Raw genomic sequence first — 7,768 nt, forward strand, 5'->3', positions numbered from 1 at the left:
TAACAGGCCAGATTTTCATGATAACTGAAATACATCCCAGGTGATATCATTTGCTGCTCAGTGATTGCAGTACTCTAGTCTGCATCTCCCCGAGGTAATACCTAAAATCTGGCCTGTTAGTGGGCCCTGTAGGCCAGGGTTGAGGACCACTGCCCTAGAGAATACATTTTTGGACTTACCTCCTCTGAGCAGTTGGCTTTGCACAGAGCAGCCTGGATCCAGTGCCATCTTAAGAGCATTATAGGCCCCCGGCCAATGCAGAGCAATCGGGCCCTGCCTACACAATCACACGAGAATAAAAATGCAAATTATCGATAAGGCGTCGGGCGATATTTATTAGTGCCTCCAACAAAATCAGTGATTAAACATTAACACAACATTTGGACAATATAACACGAACTTGAAAAATAAGAAATTGAAAAACAAGAAATTGCAGACTGAAATGGCACAGTACGAAAGCACTATGAATTATTTATTAAATTTGCGATACTTCTTTGTAGCGAATTCTTTAATAATTGGCTTGAAGTCAATGGTCTTTGGGATGTAATTTTCTATACACATGAGTGAAAGCCAGTTCAAACGCTGCTGCTCCATTGTGCTGCGAAGCTCATTCTTAATTACACAGCTCCTTACCCCTGGATCCCTTTACATTACACAGCCTCTCCCATGGACCCCTTTACATTACACAGCCTCTACCATGGACCCCTTTACATTACACAGCCCCCCATGGACCCCTTTACATTACACAGCCTCTACCATGGACCCCTTTACATTACACAGCCCCCCATGGACCCCTTTACATTACACAGCCTCTACCATGGACCCCTTTACATTACACAGCCCCCCATGGACCCCTTTACATTACACAGCCCCCCCATGGACCCCTTTACATTACACCCCCCCATGGACCCCTTTTACATTACACAGCCCCCCCATGGACCCCTTTACATTACACAGCCCCCCCATGGACCCCTTTACTTTACACAGCCCCCTCCATTGACCCCCTTACATTACACAGCCCCCCCCCCCCACCTACCTATGGACTCCTTTACATTACGCAGCTCCTCCCAGCTCTCCCTCTTCCTACCTTATTTGGGCATGCTGCATGCAGAGCTGGAGACACAGGAGAGCAGAGCAGGGAGCAGGAGGCACTAAGAACGAAACCACAGCCCTGAATAAACAGCACGAGCTGCAGGAGTTAACCTTGCAAGTTAACAGCAGGTGATTGGTTGCTAGGGGGTCCTGCTGTCTATTCAGCGCTGCTGTTTCTCTCTCTCTCATTTTGCCTCAGTGCCTCCTGCTCCGCTCTCCTGCGTTCATGAGCGGTGGAGGCAGTCCAGCTTGGCTGGGTCGCTGGGCAGGTGGGGCCTCGCAGGCAAGTGGGGCCCCGGGCAACTGCCCAGCGTGCCCATGCGGTAAGATAGCCCTGCCTGGATCCTCCTCTTCTCGGTTCCCTGTTTGCTGCTCCTGGCCCTTCCCTCCTGTCGAGTGCTCCCGCAGCAAGCAGCTTGCTGTGGGGGCACTCAAGCCGAGCTGCACCTTCCGTATGTTCATTCAGACATGGAGCTGATATTTGGCCCTTCCCCTTTTTCTCCTGATTGGCTAACTGACTTTGATTGACAGCAGCTGGAGCCAATGGCGCAGATAATGGCTTTAAGATGCATTAAGATAAAAAACCTTCTGACTTTACAACTCCCTTAAGATATAAGCTGTGAAGGGCAAAAGCAAACCAGCACAGAGCCCAATCACACTCCTGTAGAAGATGATGCAACCCTGAAAAGGAGGGTATTGCTGGTATCTTTCACAAGAAACTTTATTGGATACTGCGGTGTGTGACCCTCCATTTCCGCTGGGAAGCAGACATGCAGGGTCTGGAGGAGAACCAGAAGAGGGCTGAAGTCAGCTGCTGGGGTCTGCTGAATGCTGAGACCAGAGGAGGCAGAAATGGGGGGGGGGTGCTGTGGCAGCACAGACAGGCACAGGATCTGTAGGGGGAGTTCTGTCCTCTTCTCTGCTGCCGACTGCTAAGATGGGGCAGAAAGTGTGCTTGACTGCTAAATCATTAGTGTAGCGGTACCCCCACAGGACCTGCTTGAATTTTGGTTTGTCTGGGCCTCCCACTGAATAATCCACAGCCAGTTACAGGGTATTTTCACACAGCCAGGTGCGCACACTCTTCTGCTCGTTAGCTTAAAGGACCAGTCTTGGGGTATTTGTTTTTGTATTTTATTTAGAGAACTTGGATAGGAGAAGGGAAAATTAGTAGGATACTCCAAATTACCATGTGAGGACAATTCTCTCAATAGAACTGTGTAGCAGATTATCTGTAGGACCATACAGCGCCTGTATGGAATGAACAAGTCCCTTTGCCCTTTGTAGAAGAAAGAACTCAGTGAACTTTGCCTCTTCAAGGCACTAGGCAGTGTCCTCTTTAGCTCGCACCCAGCAGCTAACTTCTAGCACCCAGAGGGGGATCTAACAGCACAAGTCCCACTGATCCCCTAAGGGGAACTGTACTCACAAGGCTCCTGAAGCACTGTACCAGACAGGATCGGCTGACATCCTCCCTCAGTCAGCTCTCACAAGAACCATGGGTTGTAACTTCAATGTTTAAGGCCCTCAGGTTGACCACCTAAGGCCGCATGGCAGTCTGCGGCGAGGAGGGGCGGCAGCCCCCTCCCCATGGACCTCTCTCTGTAGAGGAAGACCCAGAGCCCATGTGTTCTTCAGATATAAAAACAGTCACCCAGCATGCATTGGGGCACTTCCCCTTTTCATTGGCCAGGGCTGTATAGACATCCATGCTCTCATCTGCCAGGTTTCCTCCCACTATCCAGTATACTCTATAGCTACTGGATCAGTGTGAAACTCTCAAGACAGCATGAGCACACTGAGCAGACTCTATCAATCAATCACAGCCTCTATTAAGTAGACAGCACATAGATTTGCCTAGCTGTCTCCCTGTTAAGCAGAGAAACCAATAACCATTTACACTCACTTTAGCACCTACCTAGGAGGGCATTACACTAGTTTGGGAAAAGAACCTTGGGATTACTCAGCAGCCCCCTTAGGTTAAATTGTGCCTTAGGCTACAGTCACACCTGAACGTTTTTTACCGCGATTTTCAGACGTTTTTACAGGCGTTTTTAGATTGAATAAAGACCAGTGGAAAACGCCTGTAATCTGCCCAGAAAGAAGCTCATGTACTTTTTTGAGCGTTGGGAGTTTTGCTCATAGCGTCAAAACGCTCAGATGTGAACAGGGGCCATTGAAACGAATAGGATTTGTCTTGTTGGGCGTTTTGAGAGCTGATCCTAGAGCAGAAAAACTCCCCAAAAACGCCCCAAAACACCTACATGTGAACTGGGCCTTAAATTCATGTTTTTACTGCAGGTGTAAACAAGGCATTGGTGCAAGGCTGTAACTATCCTGAGCTGATATTTACAATTTTTGGGTTCTTTAGGTTTACCCTAAGCCTGGTGGGGTGAATTCTTCAACCTATCACTAAAAGGAAGTTCTAATAATCAGGGTGGGAACATTTTACCATTAAAGTCATCAAATGTTTATCTGAGTCAGCCGAACCCCGATGGTGTTGTTTGGAGGTAGGGCTTGGGTAAATGATAAAGGTTTGATAGGACCTCTCCAGAAGTATTTTTATATTGGGGCTCCTGCCCTGGGAGGGTGCAAGCTTTGAAGAATTTATGTTTGAGTCAGGCTTCATGATTAGGAGGAGCTCAGGTGTGCCCACCCTGTGTGGGCTGTACAAGAGGCATGTACAGTATATGTGCAACTGGACAAGAAATACCTTAGTCAGTTATGATTGGCTTTGTGCAGTGACAGCTTCCTGGAGGCATAAGTCAGATACGATCCAGACACACCTGAGCTAATCTCTCCTCAGGATGTGCCATATGCTAAGGGACCTGGAAACCACATTAAAGCTGTGAAAGACCCACTTCCCACTGAGACCCACATCGGGCAAATGACGGCTCATTGGTCAGCTCGGTGGGGATAAACTGCTCCAGGATTTCCCCCCTAAAAAAAGGACATAAACTACAGTGCCGGGGTCAGCTCCAATATAAACCTGTGCAGAGAGATAAATGTGAAGGTTGCTGTTGCTGAACTCTTTCTGAAAATGCTAATTGCATGGCTGTCACAGTACTTCCTGACCTGGAGAAACTATGCTGCCATTAATCTGTAATTGTGTTTTATAATCAGTGGTTTAGAGTATCAGTCTGACAGACAGAGACGTTGCCTTTTGCGAACAAGGTCACCAGTGGTAGCCAAAGTACTTTCAGATTTCATTGATATCACTGACGGTCCATTCTCCAGGGTCTCTCGGACTTGTGGATAGATGGGGAAGGGGCGGGGGACAATGTCTGTTCTTGTCTCTATCCTGGAAGTAACAAATTCTAACCCAGCTGAGGCTAATTTTGCATTACCTGGTCTAAACAGCAATCAGGTTGAATCAGCAGTTATTAATGAGCTGTCGCTCTGCTCCAATCTGTATATTAATCATACCTAATGGCTAATCTTTACATCATAACATTCTATTCTGGGGAAAACTTTTAAAGGAGACATTTCTAGAAAGAAACATGGAGCTGCCAATTTGTCTTCTTCTTCTAAAAATGCTAATCCCCTGGCTGTTATACTGACCCTTTGGCATCAATAGAAGGACTCACCTATCCAGATATAGCGCTCACCCATGAAAGGGCCTGCTTAGTAGTCCCAAGGTTCTTTTCCCAAACCAGTGTATTAGCAGCCAAGCACACAATCTCAGTCTCTCTTCGGTCTTTGGGTATCCTTTTTTTTTTTTTTTTTTTTTTTTTTTTTACTTTATAATAACCTAAACTTTCATGGGGTGCAGGGTAACTGTGGGATACATCAGTAACGTAAAGTAGTAACTTGAGGACACTTGTTTCCTTCTCAAAGCTTCCATCATGCTGCTGATGCGAGAGGGATAGCAGCATAGCAGCAGCACACAGTTACGGGGATCTCACACACTGGTCTGTACTCACAAATGTCCTTCGATATTTGGATGCTTCCTTCCAATATGAACCAGACATGTGTCCTGTGAGGTCTCCAGACCAGATCCTTAGATAAATCCCTCAGTCAGCTCCAGCAAGGTTGAGTAGAATAGGCTTCCCAGCTCCAAGCAACTGGGACCTTGATGAACAAATGAAAAAAACACAGCTAGACTGCCCAGAAGGGCAGCAACACTTCAGGCTGGGAACCTCTCGTCCTGGATAAGGATCCTGCTGTTCCAAGCCTCAGAATATTTATGCACTCCCCAGCCACCTACTGGGCACACTCCCCCAGGGATTGGCTGGGACCTTATAAATAGTTAGACTGCCCATTCGCCTCTCCCAGCCCACTACATTCCAGAATCCTTAAGATGGCAGGGGGAAGCAGTCAAATTTGCAACCAGAGAGACATAGAACAGCCCAAATTATTCACAAGCTGCTCAACTGATTACAGGACAGCCAAAGTGCTAAATGTACCTGACTTAGCTAGCAGCCCAACTAGTGGATGCTACACAGATAAGATTTATGACTTTTTTTCCCAAGCTAATTGATCAGTGTACAAGTTTCTGGATCTGCGACTCAAAAAGAATTACAGCTAGAATACAATTATTTTCAGATAAAGGTTAGCAATGGCATCTTTCATATTTCTACAGTACAGACAAATGGCCACTGCCCTCACCTATAACTAGCCTTTGCAGCAAGGAGCACATGGAAGGGCAACGCATGCAAAACAAAACCAAAGGAAATTCCCAGATCAACTTACCGACCAGCCTGCTAACCAATCAAATTATCCTGTCCAACAGTTTGCGTTAAAAATGGGTTTAGTTTGCACACATTTGCAAATACATGCGTAAGCTGCAGAGCCCCGTCAAGGCACCCCAGTATTTTCTGTAGTCCTAACTATAGATTTGAGAGCTTCCACAGTGTAAGCACATACATTATAATGGATAGGCAGAGGGCAGGTGAGCCTATAAGGGAGCCCACCCCTCCTTAAAGGCATAGCGGTGCTCTGGACACCCAGCATTTAGCACAATGGCAGCAAAGGTGTCCAGTACGTCCCCTTACCAATATTTCCCTTCATTTACCCTTCATATTTCCACCAGTAAAGATTACTTCACTTTGGACCAAGAAAGCAGACTTTCCATATCAATATTAAAATTTAAAAATTGACTACACTAGTAACTTTACAAATCTGTGTGAATAAATTCACGAGTTCACAGTTTACAGCAACAGTCCATTTTTTAGGAAATCTCCTCCTTTAAAAGCCACCCTTGGGCACCAGCCAGTGACTTTGCCTAGGCTGAGATGATGTCATCAGTCTGCTGCAGGTGGGAAGGGTAGTGAATGGAAATTTCACAAATGGGACACAGATGGAAAAAAAAAAAAAAAAAAACAGGGTAATATCCATCTTTAATGTATCCAAAATGAAAAACATATACAGTATATCTTTGGTTCTTCTACAATGATTCTTTTTGTTGGGCGAACGTGAAGACTGCAAATATCACAGGTGGAAATTTATGAAGGGCGAATTATTTACTATCTCTTATGTAACCAACAATACTTCAGGAAGTGTCACTACCATCACAAGTGTACACAAATTTGTGCCGCTGGCAATAACACACACAGGTGCTGTACTGTTTATACACGTCATATGACTTTTCCACAGCCTGAGGCGTAATCTGATTATTAAGGTCATGATGGGGGTAATGGAGAATTTTGCAGAGGCTGGGAAGGGGGGGGGGGGGTTATTTTTAAGAAAACATGATTTGGCATTTCTGGAAGATTTGTCAAACTACAGGTCAATGTTTGGAAATGCAAAATAATGTACATAGGGAGAAATAATACTCTGATAAAGTACAATATTGGCGGTACAGTGATGGCCAGAACTACACAGGAAAAATATTTAAGGGTGTTGGGTTACTAGCATTGATTATTAGGGGTAGGAAGGAGGTCCTAATTCCTCTATATAGATCTTTATATCACTAGAGGGATCACCAGCAGGAGGAAGGAGGTCCTGATTTGTCTATATAGATCTTTAGTTATCACTAGAGGGATTACCAACAGGGGAAGGAGGTTCTGATACCTCTATTTAGATCTTTAGTTATCACTAGAGGAATCACCAGCAGGAGGAAAGAGGTCCTGACTCCTCTATAAAGACCTTTTATTTATCACCAAAGGGATCCTCTGCAGAAGAAAGGAGATCCTGATCCCTCTGTATAGATGTTTAGTTATCACTAAAGGGATCACCAGCAGGAGGAAGGAGATCCTGGTTCCTCTATATAGATCTTTGTTTGTCACTAGAGGAATCACCAGCAGGAGGAAGGAGGTCCCGATTCCCCTATATAGATCTTGAGGCTCCGTTCACATGTCAGCGTATGGATCGCGGCGCGATTCCGCCCGCGATCCGGAGATTATTGCAAATCGCGGGACGCCTGTGCATGGCCCGTGATTTGCAATAGCCCCCCAAACGCTGAGCGATGTTGCCGCGATTTCCGCCTGCCGAATCGCGGGAACATCGCGCAAAAAAAATCGCGGGACGCATTACGCCCAAAAAAGTACAAGAGCTTCTTTGGAGCGTATTGCGTCCCGCGATTTTTTTTGCGCGATGTTACCGCGATTCGACAGGCGGAAATCGCGGCAACATCGCTCAGCGTTTGGGGGGTTATTGCAAATCACGGGCAATGCACAGGCGTCCCGCGATTTGCAATAATCTCCGGATCGCGGGCGGAATTGCGCCGCGATCCATA

Source organism: Pelophylax lessonae (assembly GCF_965119305.1).
Source record: "Pelophylax lessonae genome assembly, chromosome: 9".
NCBI classification, from domain to species: Eukaryota; Metazoa; Chordata; class Amphibia; order Anura; family Ranidae; genus Pelophylax; species Pelophylax lessonae.